Here is a 20,354-nt window from a genome sequence, read left to right as displayed (position 1 = left end):
GACACCTTGTATTGCCAAATTACACAACGATAAGGCCAAAGTGAGCAACCTTGGTTCCGAGAAATTTGAAAGAGTTTTGAAATGTGTCAGTTATTTTTGTCTCCTTCTCGAAATTTCAAAAGACTCCTGCAAGAGTTGACTTTTTTACTTCTGCATAATTCAGACTAAAGAGAAATTACAAGCTCTATGACACCCTGAACCTGGTTTAAAACTTCTGAAATGCAACTCTGCTAAATCTGATGCAACAGAAATGAAGCGCGTCAAATCCTACATCTGTACAATCAGCAGGTTGCCTCATACGTGAATGTGCCACTTCCTGCAACCTTCTATCAATGGGCCCTGTTGAAGTAATTTCACTCTTACTCCTTTGAAGTTTGCTGTAATGGGGTGTTGTTTATTGGTATTCCGACATATGGTGGGCTTACCAACACCGAGCATGAGTCTGTGAAGGTAAGCCAACCTAGAACATCTGCAGAGTCCATGTTTTATAGGGATGGTCAGAGGGTAGGAAGGGGGCTGTATGTAAAAAAACAAGGATGAATAGTGGTGAATTTGCGTATAGTTGCTCATCAGTGACAGACGGGGAGACAACAAAGGACAAAAGGTGGTTGAATCAAGTGTTCTGGCAGACCAACAAAAGGTAAGATATGAGAGGCCTGGCAAACAGTTGCAAATAGCAAAGAAGTCGGGCAGACGGCAACAAATAACAAACGATTAAAAAAAATGTGGATAACAGCGGCAAATGGAATGAAGGAGTGACACTTGAAGGTATCTGTAGCAAAAGGTGTGTTATTTTCTTCATCATGTCTTTTGTCATTTTAATACCTGATACTACCTGGTCACCAGACACAGGTGAAAAAGGTTAAGGTGTGCTTTATCGCATTATACCAGAATTAACATTAGGGGATTTTTGGCTTTGCTTTACTTTGACTGGCTTTCGTCATTTCTAAAAATAGAACAGTTTTTCAATGCAATTTTCCCAAGGCAGCGTGTTGAAGCAAATCTTCTTGTTGTTGTAGAAGATATCATCTGTTGCTTAAAATAACATTGCACGTGTAGATTTCCTGTGAATTTGAACCTGAATGCTGTTGCAAGTTTAAACAAGAAGAGAAAAATGTTCACCCACATGTGTGAGTTAATCTTTGGCAGTCGAAAAAGTTTCAACACAAGACTTTAATTATGACATGACTAAATATATTATTTATTTGTGCAATTCTACAGAATAAAACACTTACAGCTGAAGAAAAAATGGATGCAGTGTTGACTCAAACTGTGTCACTCACCCCAAGATGTGTCAGACCATCCTACGTTTTCAGTCAGTATGGTTTTAATTAACTTGACGCGTCTGCACATTCAGCTACTCTTGTGTATAAAATGCGCTACACAAATAAAAATGCCTTGCAGCCACAGAATTTCTGTTCATGGCAGACAGCAGTAAAACCCAATGTGGTCTAATGTTGTAGCAGACAAACCTTAAAGGGGAACTTCGTTTTTTTTCAACCTGGGGACTGTTTTCATATGTCATTTCATACATGTGAGTGATGGAGAAATGAATTTTCGACATAGCTCCAGTATTTAGCCAGGCAGGCAGCTTAGCAGCTCAGCTAGCAGCTCAGCTAGCGAAAAGTATGGGGCAAGAGGCTCCTCCGCGTCAAAGTCCGCCCTAACGTTCTTTTTTCCCCACACTGACCGGCTTGGATAGTCTCAATGAGTGTCCCACAACATACTAGAGATGAGAAGTGAACGAAAACCTCCATAATACCTGGCGATCGTTCTTTGTTGTGGTCTGTATCCAAAGCTCAAGATGCTAGAAAGCAAAAAAAAAAAAAGGACGCAAGAAAGCAAATCTCGTTCCAAAATCGAGCTATCGCGCGATTTCGAAACGAGATTTGCTTTCTAGCATCCTGAGCTTTGGATACAGACCACAGCAAAGAACGATCGCCAGGTATTGTGGAGGTTTTCGTTCACTTCTCATCTCTAGTATGTTGTGGGACACTCATTGAGACTATCTGAGCCGGTCAGTGTGGGGAAAAAAAGAACGTTAGGGCGGACTTTGACGCGGAGGGGCCTCTTGCCCCATACTTTTCGCTAGCTGAGCTGCTAGCGGAGCTGCTAAGCTGACTGCCTGGCTAAATACTGGAGCTATGTCGAAAATTCATTTCTCCATCACTCACATGTATGAAATGACATATGAAAACAGTCCCCAGGTTGAAAAAAAACGAAGTTCCCCTTTAAGTCTGGATGTGTTGTGAGTCTGAAATTTTTTTCCGCTTACCATAGTAGTAAAGACATGAGTTACTTTTCGGCTTCTGTTTCACAATTCCATTGGATCAACGCTTTCGGAAAATGTTCAAACCCACAACATGAGGGAACAACGATCGTGTCTTGGTTTCATGAGAAGCCGCAACCCTTTTTTTACACCAGCATGTTTCTGTTACAGTAGTGAACTTTGACACTCCACTGTTTTATTACTTAACAATGTTTTGACCTTGACACACTTATCAGAGCCGTGGTGAGGCGGGAAACAAATTGCTGCCGGGTAAATAATTTAATAGTGAGCTTAAGGTCCAGCATGTTTCTGTAATAAAAGTGGAAGCATGGATGCACTAAACGTTCTTGGACAGCTGCACAAAACTTGCCAGCCTCATCATCAAGTCTGGTGAATTCCTGTCACTGAACTGATAATGTGTCCTATAAAACCATCTGACTAAGCAATACGGCCTCTTTCATGAGGCTCAACTCTGAAACTTCCGGGTGATACTGCTCTGCTCTTCAGTTTTAACTTGTGACCACAGTAAGTACAAAGGACGGCATGTACACACGTGGACAAAATTGTTGGTACCCCTCAGTTAAAGAAGGAAAAACCCACAATTCTCACTGAAATCACTTGAAACTCACAAAAGTAACAATAAATAAAAATTTATTGAAAATTAAATAATCAAAAACAGCCATTACTTTTGAATTGTTGATTAACATAATTATTTAAAAAAACAAACTAATGAAACAGGCCTGGACAAAAATGATGGTACCTCTATAAAAGATTGAAAACTATTTGACCAGAGTGACATGATTAACTCAGGTGTGTCATTTAATTGACATCACAGGTGTTTCCAAACTCATAATCAGTCAGTCTGCCTATTTAAAGGGAGACAAGTAGTCACCCTGCTGTTTGGTGAAAAGGTGTGTACCACACTGAACATGGACAACAGAAAGCGAAGGAGAGAATTGTCCCAGGACATCCGAAAAAAAATTATAGACAAACATCTTAAAGGTAAAGGCTATAAGACCATCTCTAAACAGCTTGAAGTTCCTGTGACAACAGTGGCTCATATTATTCAGAAGTTCAAGACCCACGGGACAGTAGCCAACCTCCCTGGACGTGGCCGCAAGAGGAAAATTGATGACAAATTGAAGAGACGGATCATTGGAATTGTATCCAAAGAGCCCAGAGCAACCTCCAAAGAAATTAAAGGTGAACTCCAAGGCCAAGGTACATCAGTGTCAGATCGCACCATTCGTCGTCGTTTGAGCCAAAGTGGACTTCATGGGAGACGACCAAGGAGGACACCACTGCTGAAAAAAACTCATAAAAAAGCCAGACTGGAATTTGCAAAAATGCATGTTGACAAGCCACAAAGCTTCTGGGAGAAGGTCCTTTGGACAGATGAGACCAAACTGGAGCTTTTTGGTAAGGCACATCAACTCTATGTTCATAGACTCAAAAACCAAGCATACGAAGAAAAGAACACTGTCCCTACGGTGAAACATGGAGGAGGCTCAGTAATGTTTTGGGGCTGCTTTGCTGCATCTGGCACAGGGTGTCTTGAAAGTGTGCAAGGTACGATGAAATCTGAAGACTATCAAGGCATTCTGGAGAGAAATGTGCTGCCTAGTGTCAGAAAGCTTGGTCTCAGTCGCAGGTCATGGGTCTTCCAACAGGACAACGATCCGAAACACACAGCCAAAAACACCCAAGAATGGCTGAGAGAAAAGCGTTGGACTATTCTAAAGTGGCCTTCTATGAGCCCAGATCTGAATCCCATTGAACATATGTGGAAAGAGCTGAAACATGCCATTTGGAGAAGACACCCATCAAACCTGAGACAACTGGAGCTGTTTGCTCATGAGGAGTGGGCCAAAATACCTGTTGACAGCTGCAGAACGCTCATTGACAAATACAGAAATCGTTTAATTGCAGTGATTGCCTCAAAAGGTTGTGCAACAAAATATTAAGTTATGGGTACCATCATTTTTGTCCAGCCCTATTTCATTAGTTTGTTTTTTTAAATAATTATGTTAATCAACAATTGAAAAGTGATGGCTGATTTTGATTATTTAATTTTCAATAAATTTTTATTTATTGTTACTTTTGTGAGTTTCAAGTGATTTCAGTGAGAATTGTGGGTTTTTCCTTCTTTAACTGAGGGGTACCAACAATTTTGTCCACGTGTGTAAAAGCTGAAAGCTGCTGCATAGACACATTGACATTTTGCAGAACTGTGTTGCATTTGTAGTGTTTTATAATATATAATCATTGAAACATTTGATTGTAATTGTGGTTTTACACCACTATATGTTATTGTGTTTGGTGGAATTTCCATTTACAGCTTTGAGAATTAAGTATTCAGAATCTTTCTGTGCTAAACTTAAAGTCATGACTTACATAGAACAAAACAGGCCAAGACAGTTTGATTTCTTGTTTGTTCCATTAATGCATCAGCACGGTATGATTATTTAGTGGTCATGTACAAATCATTGTCTCACTTCATGTCTTTGGCACATTTGATCCTGCAAGAGCCAGAAAAGCACTTTCAAAACACACTACTTCCTCCTGATTGCCTAAATCTCTGTGGAGAACTTAAGATCATTCACGTGGGTGTAGATAAAATTGTGTGATGATGTCAAAATATCACAAGGTATCACAAGACCCCATAACGCAGCACATCCGCTAGACAGTCTTAGCTTTATGAGTTTCACTATTCTAATAATTGCCACAGGCCTTCCAGAGTAAGATGTGATGCAATCATTGGAAAAAATCTTAGTGAACTTGATGGAAAATTACTCTCACTCATCAGGCTTTCTGCTTTTTCCGTATCTCTGTAATACAGCTTCATCACACCGATACAATTTTCAGGAAAAGATAGTTAATTGATTTGATTTTGCTTTTGTTTCTAAGATGTTATTAGTTTTTTCAAACATGATAGTTAAAAGACGCAGAGGACACATATCTAGTGTCTTGAGGGATTGGGGTTTCCACTTTGACTGGTTGATTGGTAGGAAGTGGATGTAGGTGGCCTGGACTGGTGTCTTGTGGGACTAAGGATAGTAATGTCGGTCAGCTGATTAGTAGGAACCTGAAATGTGTGTCCTACACTAGTGTTTTAAAGGACCAGGAATATGAATGTTAGTTGTTTGGTTGGTAGAAAACAGAAAATCCAGTATTTTGAGTGACTGGGGATGGCAATGTTGGTCAGTTGATTGGTAAGAAACAGATATAAGCAAACTGCAGTGCTTTGATGATTTGGAGATGCCATTTTTGGCTGGTTGATTGGTAATAAATGATTACAGTTAGCATGTATCTACCATTTTGACCAGAAATGGCAATACTGGTCATTCAGTTGGTTGGATACAGAAATAAGAGGCCCATATCTAGTATTTTGATGCCAGTTTTGGCTGATTGGTTGGCAATTGGACTTCTCTCATCCAAGAGGCTTCTTTAGTTCTAACTGACTGACTGGGAGTTTTGGATGTAGCCTCCAGTGCTTTGAGGGATTGGAATTACAATGTTGGTCAGTTGATTGGTGGGTAACAGCGATATGTTTCCCATATGTAGTGTTTTGAAGTACTGAGGATGCCAAGGTTGGTTGGTTGATAGGTGGAAACAGACACTGGTGGCCTACAGTAGTGTCTTGAATTACTGTGGATGTCAATACTGGTTGTTTGGTTGGTAGAAAACAAAAATAACTGGAAATATTGGTTGGTTTATTGGTGGGGCACAGACATATGTGACCTGTATCTTTGATGTTCTCTCATCCAAGAGGCATCTTCAGTTATAACTAACTGATTGGGAGTTTTGGATGTAACTTTCAACGTTTTGAAGGATTAGGGATACCAATGTTGACTGGTTGGTTGGTCAGAAAGAGCTATAGTTGGCCCTTGGAGCTTCAGTAAAAAGACTTGACTTCTCTTTTAGAGTCTGTCATATGTGACATGTATCTAATGTTTTAATACATACAGGGATTGGAAATGGTCATATTGGTCAGTTGATAGGTAGGAAACAGACATAGATGAACCATATCTAATGTTTTAAGGGACTGAAGACACCAGTGATGCCTGGCCTCAAATAGACATCAGTGACTTGAGGGACTGGGGATGCTAATGTTGGCTGGTTCATTAGTAGGATACTGTTGTAAGTGGCCTGCACTGGTGTCTTGTGAGACTAGAAATAGCCATGTTAGTCAGCTTGTTGGTAGGAACTAGACATTTGTGGACTACACTTGTGTTGTGAAGGACTGGGGATGTGAATGTTGGTTGCTTGGTTAGTAGAAAACAGACATATATGGCCCAAATCCAATTTTTTGAGGCACTTGTTAATCCGGTGTTGGTCAGTTGATTGGTGGGGGAGACGTAAGTGGCTTGTATGCATTAGGGTTTTGACTGACTGTGGATGTCAGTGTTAGTCAGTTGGTCTACAACTTTGGTCTAGACTGAAATATCTTAACAAGTATTCTATAGAATGTAATGGAATTTTGTACAAACATCAATTTTTCCAAGAGAAGAAACAGGAAAAACATCCCGATCCCTTAACTATACATCTCTGACAATCAAATTAAAATTCCTGATTGTAATGATGTAATATGTGCACTACTCATCATATTTACAACAGCCACAGGTGCACTGTGTGCTTCATGTTAGCAAACAAATGTTGGCATTTGTCATATCACATAAATGATCCAAAATGTGAACATGGTTAACGTTACACTTGTCATGTCATCATTATCATTGTGAGGGAAATTCAGTTTCATCATTTCCTCATATAATTGCTTTGTTTATTATTTGTCTATGTGATCATATGTTCATGTGATTATGTTTCCTTATTATTTGGGACATCAACTTCTCATGTGGTGTTGGGATGTAGGGGCTTCTCCCGTGTTTCGATGATGCACGTACACAATTGATTGTCTTATTCCATTGATCTGTCTATTAATCGCTCACTGGTTCTGATACTCTAAAGATGGAAAACTAAACAATGAATTGTGTGTGTGTGTAACTAATTTAGACTTACACAATCCTAAGAGCTCATGTCTACAAAAGAGGATATTGTTCACTGGGCACATGAAGGGGGTGTTCTTTGTAGAATTAAGAAATAGGCAAGGAGAATGAAATTCTTTCCATCAAACAAGTATAAAGATGTCTGGTTCTCATTCAACCATAGATGATGACTTGGTCTACTTGCGCAAGTGCATTCAATAAAACTCTTTTTTGGCACTATTGTACTGAAGTGCAGTCCCACTTAGGGCATGGCAGCAGATTCCAAGAAACAAACGTGCAGCTAACAAACCAAGTTCCATGTGGCATCTTGATGTGAAAAGCCTGCAAAATATTGTGCCAGAATGCAGCTGAAAAATGTCAAAATTTTCCGGCACAGTAACACATTATTGCTTTTCTTACTAGTGCTGGATTCATTACAAAACAGATCTGTCAAACTGAAGTGGTTTTAGTTGCACCTACTGACTATGAGGTCAAAACTGGACCTGTGGTGAGGGTTTGGGGTAAATCCCTGTGTGTTTGAGAGTTGCAAAGAGTGGTTTCAGGTTATGGCAGAGTTCCCTGCAGATCGCCTGCTTACTGAATAACTAGACGCACTGCATATCCATGCTGTGATAATCGATTGATACTTGCTGTTGATTGTGGTTTATATGATTTTCGTTTATCAATCACCATTTCACTGATGAAAGATTGTCTTTGCAGATTGGATGACAGTCCATAATAAAACATGAGCATTATCCAGAAATATCCATATATTTATAAGGTCCTTGTTATAGTGCTAAAACATGCAGACCATACATCCTGAAGTATCCTTATAACTGGCTGTTTGCTGTAGCTCTGACTCAGTCTGTAATCTCAATTGAACTGAACCAGTCAACAGTTTGGACACCCTTATACATTGGGATTTTTCATTATTGTTGCTTTTTACTACAGTTTGGGGGAAAAAAATGAAACTATAAAAACGATGACAGGATACATATGGAGGTATGTAGAAAACCATGAAAGTGTTAAACAAGTCAAACGGTATCATATTTGAGATTCCTCAAAGCCTCTGCTTCGTGTAGAGACAGCTTTGCACACTCTTGATAACTAGCTTGATAAAGTCGTCACCTGGGGTGGTTTTCAGTTGGCAGGGGAGCGTCTGCAAAAGTTTTTTTGATTAAATATCTTGTCTTCTTAACATGCTTGACATAGTTGTTCTGGGTCAGGTAGAATTGGTATACAGTCTTGTAGACAAAGAAAAAACAGACAGACCATCATTACTTTTAGACTTGAAGGTTCATCCATCCATCCATCCATCCATCATACACCGCTTTATCCTCATTAGGGTCGCGGGGGGTGCTGGAGCCTATCCCAGCTGACTCGAGCGAAGGCAGGGGACACCCAGGACAGGTCGACTTGAAGGTTCATCAATCTGAAAATTTCTTAAAGTGCTGTAATAAAAAAAATAAAAAAATCTTACACCATAGAGAAACAACGGACTCTCATGAAGACTATCCCAGAAACGGAAGACTGAGATTTACCTCTGTGGGGCACCATAGCAGCTCACCAAGTACAGTTCATGCACCATGTCTTAAAACTAAGTTCTTTGCTGTATGTCAGACATGCCCTACCTATCAAATATAAAGTTAAATAAAGACTTCACAAAGAATTACTAGTCCTGCAAAGGAGAACTCAATTAAAACTACTAGCTTCAGAAATTGCTAATTGATGATTAGAGTTCATCAGTGCTTCTCAGAGTTCAAGCAGCAGACACATCTGAACATTGAATGTCGGGAGGGAACCAGTATTTGATCACTATACTCTGTGCATTAGGCCTTCGTAGAGGAGCTGCTATAAAGAAACCACTACTGAGGGAGACCAAGAAGAAGAGGAGAACTGCTCTGATCCACAAGGTAATGACATGAGACAGGTGAATGTTTGGACTTTGGTCTGATGAATGAATCCCAATGTGAGATTTCTGGTTGTGGTCAACATGTTTTTGTCAGACTCAGAGAAGGTGAATGAATGGAATCTTCCTCTAGGTTTCCATTGTAAATCAAAGAGGAAGATCTGTGATGGCGTGAAGGGACTTTCCTGACAACACTGTTGGCGACTTACACGTAGCCAACATGGAGTCTTCAACAGTATGCAGTGACATTCAAAGAAAACGCCTTGAATGACTGGGTGTTGCAACATTCTACTTTAGGGACTCTGAATCTAAAAAAAAAAAAAAAAAAAAAAACAGCGTGTGGAGGTGCAAGTTTTTCTTGTCACTTCCTATTGCATAATTGCTTTACAAATAATTCACAATTCATGTGGGAGGATGTCTGATTGCAAGGTTTTAACCTTGTGCAACCTCTAGCCGATAAGTGAGTATTTACTTAAGGCCTGGTGATGGCTTGTAAAATCCCGCCTGTGCTTTGGTTGAGGTAGTCATCATCTGCAAAGGAAGTGAGGTCATTGAAAGACCAATGTAAAGTCTCTTGCATGAATACAGGGCTTACAGGGTGGTTGTGGATTCATTTAAAATAAAAATGTGTTTCTATGTTGTAATTTCTTGTAAATACTGAAGCTACAAATGGAGGAGGCACATAGACCTTTTCGCAGTGACGTCAGAGTCTGGGACACGTGACCATACCTTCCTTAGCAACGCACGCCGCCATTTTAAGAGGGGGCAACAAAGTCATTAGCAACCGCGATTTGACCGCCGAAACCGCGCAGTTTTGACCCGGAGAAAAATGTCTGCTGATTATTTCGGAAATCTTGAGCCAAAAGCCAAGCTACGGTATCAAGAAAAATTAGAACTGGTTGGTTTGCAGTCATGTCCGTACCAAATTCCTCTGGTTTCATGGGAAAACGACCCTACTATGTGGCCAGATCTTCAATGACACTCCATTTACGAGTACCTTATCAACAGCCCAGGCATCCACACAATGGAGAAGATGAAGACTTATAAAAGCCTGGACTCATACGTTTTCTTTGAGGTATGCTTATATTTATATGTTTTTGTGCATACAGGTCAATGTCAGAATGATAAATGCCTTGTAAGATACGGCTACACCAGCTCCGCTATGCTAAGCTAATGTTAAGCTAACGGGGTGAGCCATTACACCTTTTAATTTCAAGTGGAAGTAGTTTATGTATATTAGTTAGATGTGCATTATCAAAACTAAGAGTCAGATACCTGTAAATGAGCTCTGCCCACCCTAGGCCCAAGGGTATGAGGTGCTAACAATAATGGGGACAATGCTGCTGATTACAGCATAGTAGTTAGCAGAACGAAAGGGAGGAGAGAAGGGAGACTTGTTTGTTCAGTATTGAGTTTAGGAGTGTTTAAAAATAGCAGTGTGAGTAGAAAGACCCCTGACTTTTTGTGGGAAGCACAGCTAGCACTAACCTAAGCTAAGTAGCTAGCCCTCAACATTTCAGATAATTATAGACATCATAAGCTGCAGTCAATTCCAGCCATTTTCAGTACAAAAAAATCGCTAATATTCTATTTGTAAATAAAAATATGACGAGAAATACAGGGAATATTGGACGCGCATCGTGAGGTGCATTTCCTTGAAAATGACCTATTCGTGGAGTATATACCGACTTCAAGACATGTTTTGGACAAAATATGTTACTGGCTTGTTTCGTCTGGATGTCCAAGGTTGGATTATGGCCGTTTTTTGTGGAATATTTTCATCTGTGTGTAATAATGAACTCGGAAATGTGAGTCGCGCTGTGTACGTTGAAGCCGTGAATAGAGAACGGATGGATGGATATTCGTTGTTTTTCGGACAAATGTGGTTATATTACCCGCTGTGGTAATCACATCTGAAAGTGGTTTATACCGGCGGATTCATGAGAATCTAAGCTTTCCATCGGCGTATAGTGTTTGTATAATCGTGTTTGCAGTTTTCAGACATTTAGCAAATTGCTTATGCAGATCTCAAAGTGTTCCGCGGGCGGGACACTGAAGCGCAAGTGGTTGCTTATTAATTAATAATTTCAGAAAATCAGTTAAGGGGTAATAATTTCATGAAACACAACATACCATTGACGAAATGCTGACTGCAAACATAGGACCATTTTGACTGTGGGCTCCATGTGGTCCCATTATTGTTAATCCGCCTCAATGCTGTGAGCCATAAAGTCCTTTTCTGGCCCTTTTCAGTCGGAATCCTGTAAAAGGAAATGTTCTTGTTGCTCCATGACTGAGAACTACAGCCAAAAACAGCGCAGGTTTTGGGCATATCTGCTTTTGGTCGTTCAAATCGGGAGGGAAACGTGGGAAAGTAATGGTCGTCAAGGCAAAGCATACCCCTCTTAAAATGGCGGAATCGCGTTGCTCGGGCCGGTGACCGGCGGTGACGTTCGATGATGACATTTCGGAAAAAGGTCTATACTATTGTGTTATTTTTTAAGAAGACCTGCTGTCAGTTGTACTTTAAAATTTTCTTGGCCTCAACAGAAAAATATGGAATGTCTTTGTGGTTACATGTTCATAAAATAAGTGGCAGTTCCAAAGGAAGCAGCAGAAACTTTGTACAGAGATAGAAATCATGCATAAGGCCACGCCTCTGATGTTTTCGAACAGTTTGTCACCTGGAGCAATTTTCCTGAAATGTTATTGTAACCGCACGCCAAGCACTGCAATACGAACAGTCGCAAACCACGGTTTACACAGACTTTTAAAGACCAGGTATATTAAGCCAGTCTTGAGTTTCGCATGAGTCCTATAACTCTGAATTTTCTGTGATGGAATTATTAAAACCCATGTACGATTGTCACTAATGCATTTAGTTTATTTCATAGATTTTTTTAAAGATCGCCTGGAAATATGACCAAATCTGTTGGGTCCAAAATATACAGCAATGCTAATATTTGGTTAATCATCTCTCGGTCATTTTCACCTCAAGCTTCGGGTTGTATATGACCTCTCCTCTTGAGGTGAAAATGACCGAGAGATGATTAACCAAATATACAGCAATGCTAATATTTGGTTAATCATCTCTCGGTCATTTTCACCTCAAGCTTCGGGTTGTATATGACCTCTCCTCTTGACAGACTTGATTACTTTTTAACTAAATTTGTTGGATTTCCGGCACAGATTTGTTTCATTATTACAGTTTACAGGTTCATGAGAGGGTTCAAGTCAGGATTTTAAGAAATTTAAAACCTTAATTCATTGCCACTTTTGATGTGTGTTAGGAGTCATTGTCTTGTTGGACAAAAAACTGCCCTCAAGATCCAACCTTCTGGCTCATCATTTTCAGTTTTCTTGAATAATGTGAAGGTAATCCTCCTTCTTCATTGTTCAATTTACGTTGTGTAGCACCAGTTTCACTGGCAGCAAAATAGTCCCAGAGCATAATACTGCCACTACCATGCTTGACAGTAGGTTTGTGTTCTCGTGGTTAAAGACCTCATCTTCTCGCCTCCAAACGTATTTGTGGTCATTGTAACTAAATAGCTTATTTTTTGTTTCGCTTCACCTCCATAAAACTTTTTCTTTGTCTGTGCAATCAGCAGCAAGCTTCAGTTGAGCCTTAAGGCACTGTTTCTAGAGGAAGGCCTTCCTATCTGCACGGCAGCCTCTCAGCTCATGGTAATGGAAAACAAACTTGACTGTCTTCCAGCAGTTTCTATTTCATTGCAGACTCCCTTTTTAGTGATTTGTGATAGACTCGTGACCATTTTGACCAATTTTCTGTGAACAGCAGGTTATAGTTTGTGTTTACTTCCTGACCAAGGCAGTGACACAACTGTGCCATGCACTTCATGCTTACAGTTGTTTTCACAGTTGATTTTGGGATCTGAAGCTGCTTTGAAATGTCTCCAAGTGGCTTTCCTGACTTGTTCAAATCAGTGATTTGCTTTTCAGATTGCATACTGAGCTCTTCAGATTTTCCCACTGTCATGTTTGTGGCTGAGTCAAATGGGCCAAGAAGAGTCACCAGCTGTAGTCAATCATAATTACCCATAAGACCAAAAGAGGCCATGTCACTAAGAACATTTAGATTCACACAACTTTCTACATTACCAAATCTAATTATTCAAGTTGCTGTACGTATAGTTTTGACCAGCAGATTTTGCCATATTTCCAGAAGACTGCATAAATAAATCTGTGTCGTTTTTTTTGTGTGTGTGTGACAATGATACACAGGTTTTAATGAATCAAACTCAAAACTGCCATGTTATAAATGGTCTTTTCAAGTGTATGTAAACTTTTGGTCATGACTGAATATAGCGTGGCTGGCGTATTGACAGATTATCTTTATTAAAGGTAAGACAACCTCATGAAGAAATCTGGATTTTATTATTCAGGCCTTTGCTAAGAGCTATTTAACTTGTTTTAGCTTTTATTTAATATCCAAGCAAAGTTTTCTTGCTCATGAATCTTGACTAGGAATCTGCTTTCTCTCATGGAACATCTACAACTTTCACTGAAATATATGATGAGACTGTGAAACTAGTTTCAAGTTCTGCCCAGCAGGCAATGAAACTGAAGATACACGCACGCACACACACACACACACACACACACACACACACACACACACACACACACACACACACACACACACGCGCGCGCACAACTGTGACAAGGAAGTGTACTAGACTGGACTACATAAACAGCCAGAAAGCTCAGGACATGTGGGCGTGTGTGTGTGTGTTAACAGTCAAGTCAGTCAGTCACCAAGCCTTACCGGCAGTTAGGACCGAAGCCAAGATGGATATACAACAACAACAGTGACGTAAGGTCATGCTGCAATCTGAAGGTGGGCGGGACAATAACAGTGATGCAAGGGCAGTTTCTCTTGTGGAGGAACTTCCTGCTAAATGGGTTAGAGAGACTGAGACAGAGAGAGAGAAGTGGTTTGAAGTGCCGCCTTCAGGTTTCTTTGTAAATGTGTGTGTCAGTGCACTCCTACCCCTGCACTTGCACAAATATGCTGGGTGTGTGAAAGTGGCATGTGCTTCACGTTCAGGTCAAATGTTATGACACCAGAGCTTGTGTAGCCGCACCTGTGCTGCCATACTAAAGATATCATTCACTTTGCATGCAGTTTCTGTGAGTGGGAGGAATGAAAAGACTGCAAATCATAACAGACACCAGAGATGACAGTGCAGTGGCTTCAGGTGCTAATTCCTTCTCAGCGGCTTGACAGTTGCTTGTATTTAAGAGAAAGAAGCAATATTTCTTGAGAGAAAAAGAGGTTCCATGGGCAAGAAACGTACAGTGCTGGTCTGTTCATGTACAACAGCATATTGCAAGAAAAATGCTGCTATAAATGCATATTAAACACAGTTTGAATGTGTGTGTGAACATGAATATAGGGGGATTATTAAAGGAATGACTGAGTAATCATCAGTCCATCTGCCATGTTCCCACAGGAAGAGAGTGCTCTCAGCAGACATAGTCTTTCACAGGACATTGATTGAAAGCATCAAACCATCATCCAACAGCAACAGCACAATAGCATATACAAAATACACTGCCTGGCCAAAAAACAGTCACCACCTGGATTTAACTAAGCAAGTAGTTAAGAACCTTCCATTGGATAATTAGTGCAGTGATGAATATGTTTCAGCTGCAACAACTTTTTTAACCCTAGCTGATGCAGTGAGGAGCTTCTCATTTCTTAAACAACCATGTTGGAAGACATATCCTGGGGTCATGGAAAGGATGTTAATCTGTCTCAGAAGGCTTAAATTATTGGCCTGCATCAAGCAAAGAAAACAATTAAGGAGATTTCTTAATCTACTAAAATCAAGTCAAAAACCGTCCAACGTGATATTAAAACCTGAAGGATAGCGATGAACCATCGTCTTTGGGGAACACATGTGGTCTGATGAGTCCAGATTTACCCTGTTCCAAAGTGATAGGTGCATCACAGTAAGAAGAGAGGCAGATGAAGTGATGAACTCATCATGGCAAGTGCCTACAAGCTTGTGGGGGTTAGGGTTATGATCTGGTGTTGGTCAGGTTCAGCAATGTTATGTTCCCAAAGAATGAGGTCAGCTGACTACCTGAATATACTGAATGATCGGGTCTTTACATCAATGGAGTTTTTCTTCCCTGATGACACGGGCATATTCCGAGATGGCAATGCCAGGATTCATGGGGCTCACCTTGTGAATAAGTGGTTCAGTGAGCATGAGATCATTTTCACACATGGATCAGCCTCCACAGAGTCCAGACCTCAGCTCTATTGAGAATCTTTGAGATGTTCTGGAGAAGACTTTGTGCAGCGGGCTGACTCTGCGATCATCAATGTAAGATCTTGGTAGAAAATTAATGCATCTGTTGTAGTTTCTCTTAGACATTCGAAGAGGTGCAAATGTTGAATAAATGTCCGATGACACTGTTGCTTAAATATAATATAATTTTATTATAAGGAAGAACAGCAGCGAACAGACAGAGAAACTGCCTGGAAGGATCAGGCCAAATGAATCTCCCCGAACGGCAAGCAGAGATCATATTTATATGTTTTGGACAAGTATGAGGTCACAACATATGTTTCCTAGTTAGAAGACATCTGTTATGGAACAAGACCCTACTGATCAACCCCCTATCATTAAAAGGCACCCAAAGAGCCACTAGGGCCCCAGAGATAAATTATCATTACCTAAACATAATGACTCCCAATCTAATCACAGCAATGACTTCTTTAGCAGAAGGACACGTACTATTCTAACGAACAACATATATCTCAGATCAGATACTACACATCTCTGGATAGAAATTAATGCTGTAACATTGCAGAAGTTTATCGAAATGATGTCACAGCAAATGAGTGCCATACTCAAAGCTGAAGGCAGTCCAACAAAATATTAGAATGTGCTGCTTTTTTTTTGGCCGGACAGAGTAAATCTACATACAAAAAAAAATTGGGAACCCTTTGGAATACGTTTACTGCTTTTATTGGCCAATTAAAGATGATCTGATCTTCATCACAAGTCTATACAAGCACAATCTGCTCAGGCAATATTAAAAATACCCAAACAACACACCCACGCATTTTTCCAGTCCTAGTGGAAAAGACAAACCCTGCCAACTAACTAAACACCTCTTTCAGAAATAACCTCAGACAAGTTTTTCTCGAAGCTACTGATCTACCTGCAGGACAAGTAGGTAGATTTTTTGGACAAACTTTCCTGCAGCTCACTCTCATCTCTGACTGTATTTTCAGAGAAATCTAAACATAAAGCTCAATTCAAAATCAAAGGCCTTCATTTCCTTTTTTTTTTTGCCACTGTTCAAACGCAACTCACAGAGTTTTATTTAAATAAATAGCCCACAAATTCCTCATTAAATATGACCCTGGCATTAAGGGCTCAGGAATGCCAGTGTTTTTGATTCAGACAGGCGTGCCAGCACAAATACAAAGATAACAACCACAAGTTTCTCAGTCCCAGATAAGCTCTTACGGAGAGTCAAGAAAAGCAGAAGCAGTCTAATGATTAAACCGGTTTTGTTGCATAGGCTTTGAGGGATTCCCTCACTCCTTTCTGTTTGCGTTTTATTGCACATGGGCGGGAGCTAAGTGAGTTTGGGATTCCCACTTTCTCTGTCTGTGTGGGAAGACATGGGCTATATTAAGAAGCCTCCACTGTGGCTGAGTATCACAGTTGGCACTATGGACAAACAGCAGGCAGGACAGGAGGAGACACTCATCAGGATGGAGATGGGCAGTTTGGAAGACTCTCATCCACGCAGGGCTTCAAGGGGCTGCTTTAGGTGTGCAGTGGCTTTGGCAGCAGTGATGGGAGTGTTTGTTGTGCTCCTGCTGGTGGGCTTCAGCCTTTATTATTTCTTATTCAGACCATCATGCATCCAGGTAAGAAACACCTCACAGTTTGAATAGAAAGGTTTAATGCTGTCAAAAGATTTCTCCTCTCTACGGTGCGCTTCTATTCATAATTATTGTTTTTTTTTTTTTTTAGGAATCTACATCATATTCACTAACAGGTAAGTGTAAATTTTATTTCAGATGCTTCCAAAAATCCTAATTAGATGTTAATGTGTGTATTAATGGGAATTATTTCAATTTCTTCTGAAGCGACTGATGTAAAGGGAACCTATGACATCTTCACAGCAAAAAAAGATGCACGGTACTTGGTCTATGGATGGGTGATGTTCCCCAATGCCACCAAGGACGAGATTACTCTGTCAATGACCTTCAACACTCATACTTTAACCCTCAACAACACGAAAATCAACAAGGAAAAGATGGTCTTTTTTCATAATGTCACTCTAACTGCTGGTCAAAAAATAAGGATTGAATTCAGCCCTAGATCCATAAACAGCTCCTTCCACATCTTTGAACTTTGCCTCAGCAACACAAGCTGCTGACAGAGTTTCACTGTCTGAACGTGGTGCACTGTACTGTACTGTCAAAACCTGTTGCTGCAGACATTGTGCAATTTCTCTGGATCCATATTTGTGCACTTAAAGCAGTCTCATGAAAAAGTGAGGCAGTTTCATTGTTGGGCTCGCTCTGGATAGAGTCTGTGAATTCTCGCGGGAACAGGTCTGACCGTCCACACCAAAGAAACAGTTTGCTCATTTAATTTGAAATGTAAAAGAGGAAAATTCCAAATACTGCTCCTCAAAAGTGTCTCATCACGTTAAAGGCAACTCATAATGTGCTTTGCGTTCTTGCCAGCTGTCATTCAAATACTATTACATGTAAGTGTTAATTTCAGTTTCACAAGAAAAAGTTTGTCGTTAGTCATTTCCATTTCTCTACTTTTACCTGTGAGAATGACCCACCGAGCAGGAACTGAATATTGTTTATTGCTCTCTGTATGCCAAACAATTCAGAGGTTATTATATTGAAGCTTGTAAAGTTAACAGAAGTGCGGCAGAGGGGTTTTGTGGGTTTTGTTTGCTGTAAAAATCTTGTAAAAAAAATCAAGTTGAACGCTCTGCTTGTGGTCTTTCTTTTCTTTCTGTGAATGAATGAGTTGAGTTATTGTGTATTAATATTTATGTGTTGTGAGTTTGTACCATTTTGGCGTTTATCTTGTATTGTATTTTATGTCACATCGTGCTGGGTGTTGTGCAGATTGAAAAGCCCATTTTGTATGTGCTGTAAATAAAACTGATCTATCGCATTTGTAATGTCTGATAATTTCATCAATTTTTGCTCAGATTTTGTAGTATTTTATCGGGACTTAAACCTATTACATATATATATATATATATATATATATATATATATATATATATATATATATATATATATGTACATCCTAGCAATTAACAAACAAGGACAGCTGACTGGGGTTTCATGCTACCCAATTAGTTGTAGTTACATAGTTGTAGTAACTATGATTAAAAAAAAATGACCACAACAGAAAAATGTTAACCTATTTCCACTAGAAATAATATTAGCTATGCAACTAATATCTGAAAAAAAATTACTCTTGTTTCAAAGAAGTTACACAAGGCGAAACTGACTGATGCTTGAGGTTAAGAAAAAACATTTTCTAATCATAGTCTCACTGCACATCCTCTGTATGACAGACAATTTTTTTTTTATCTTAAGGATCATAAACATTTTATTAAGAAAAACAGGTATTGTGTTTCTGACTTCTAAAATCATCTTACCACATCTTAGCATCTCTGAAGACCCCAGTAAATTGGTGTTTGGCACTTTGATGCTTCTTAAAGGCCTTGTGTGACCCCATTCAGAAGTACCAATCTAGTTTTAACAGGTGAAGCTAATATTATTGAGTCCATATTTGCCATGAATCCTAATTATAAATATAACACAAACAGATAACCTGAAATACTGCTGTTTCAATTATATATATATATATATATATATATATATATATATATATATATATATATATATAGAGAGAGAGAGAGAGAGAGAGAGAGAGAGAGAGAGAGAGAGAGAGAGATAGATAGATAGATAGATAGATAGATAGATAGATAGATAGATAGATAGATAGATAGATAGATAGATAGATGAATCACTAGTCAGGAGCTTTTTCTGGGTGCTGAGGAGGGGGGAGGTGAGCAAGGCAGTGAGGGAAGAGGTGGAGAGGAGGGAGGACAAGGTGGAGGACAGACTGGTGGACTGGAGCATATATATATATATATATATATATATATATATATATATATATATATATAGAGAGAGAGAGAGAGAGAGAGAGAGAGAGAGAGAGAGAACAGTTAAGAATAGACACACACACAACCACACAGATTCCTTCAGTGCTTTTCACTTCACCTGCCAGTGGTTTTAATGTTCTGGCTGATTGGTGAGTCCATAGTTTCACTTTAAAGTATTTGTCATTCATTTGCATTTATTTACATACAAACTTTGTTATCTGTCTGAAACAATGTTTATTTGAGTCCATTTTAATTTGACTTATTGCACCATATATCAGTGTTTTTTAAAATTGTGCTTTGTGTCCACACAGCATGAGTAATGTGAAAGGGCTCACGCACGGGGGTCAGCCCAAATGTATTTCAGGGAACTCTGCAGTTCCCCTCAGCTTTACAGAATATTTTATCTTTCATCTCATTGTTTTGATTTTACTCTATGCTTCAGTTTCACTGCTCTCATAATCTAATTTCTGTACTAATTTTGTACTGCAGACTGTGCGGCATTTAGAAGCGGAAGGACCAGAGGTCATAGGAGAGTAAACCAGAGTTTACACTTAATATTGGACTTAAATCTGTCAGATGGGAAAATACCCAGTGGAAAACAGAGTCAAATTTTACGGTCTGCTCAATATGTAAATACACTGAGTCAAATATATCTGCCATATCAACTTTGTTACTTTATACATTACATTTGTACTGTTTAAATTTAGCACATAGCCACAGAAACTTAAGTTACACTGAAAAACTTTTCTTTTTTAGTGAAGTTGTATGTGATATTTCTGTTTGCTATTATAGCGCATATCTTGCCCAACACATAATGATTTGTCGTTGTAGTTTTCATGCACTTTAGACCGAACAGGGCACATTTTGTTGTAGATTGTAAGCAAATTCTATCATTATGAATATTGTAAAGTATTTTTTCCACATTTTTTTCATTTGTGAACTTGGTTTTATTCACTGTAAATGATTAAAGACTTTCTTAATT

At 39.4% G+C, this 20,354-nt stretch overlaps 1 protein-coding gene across 1 annotated transcript in view; it reads right to left on the bottom strand.

Moving 5' to 3' along the window:
* Positions 1–20,354, bottom strand: part of LOC110952305 (importin-13-like) — a 435,553-nt gene that overhangs the window by 277,949 nt on the left and 137,250 nt on the right. The gene's annotated exons all lie outside the window — the stretch shown is intronic.

This window comes from Acanthochromis polyacanthus, chromosome 4, assembly GCF_021347895.1.
Source record: "Acanthochromis polyacanthus isolate Apoly-LR-REF ecotype Palm Island chromosome 4, KAUST_Apoly_ChrSc, whole genome shotgun sequence".
NCBI lineage: Eukaryota > Metazoa > Chordata > Actinopteri > Pomacentridae > Acanthochromis > Acanthochromis polyacanthus.
This window is presented reverse-complemented; position numbering and strand designations above follow the sequence as displayed.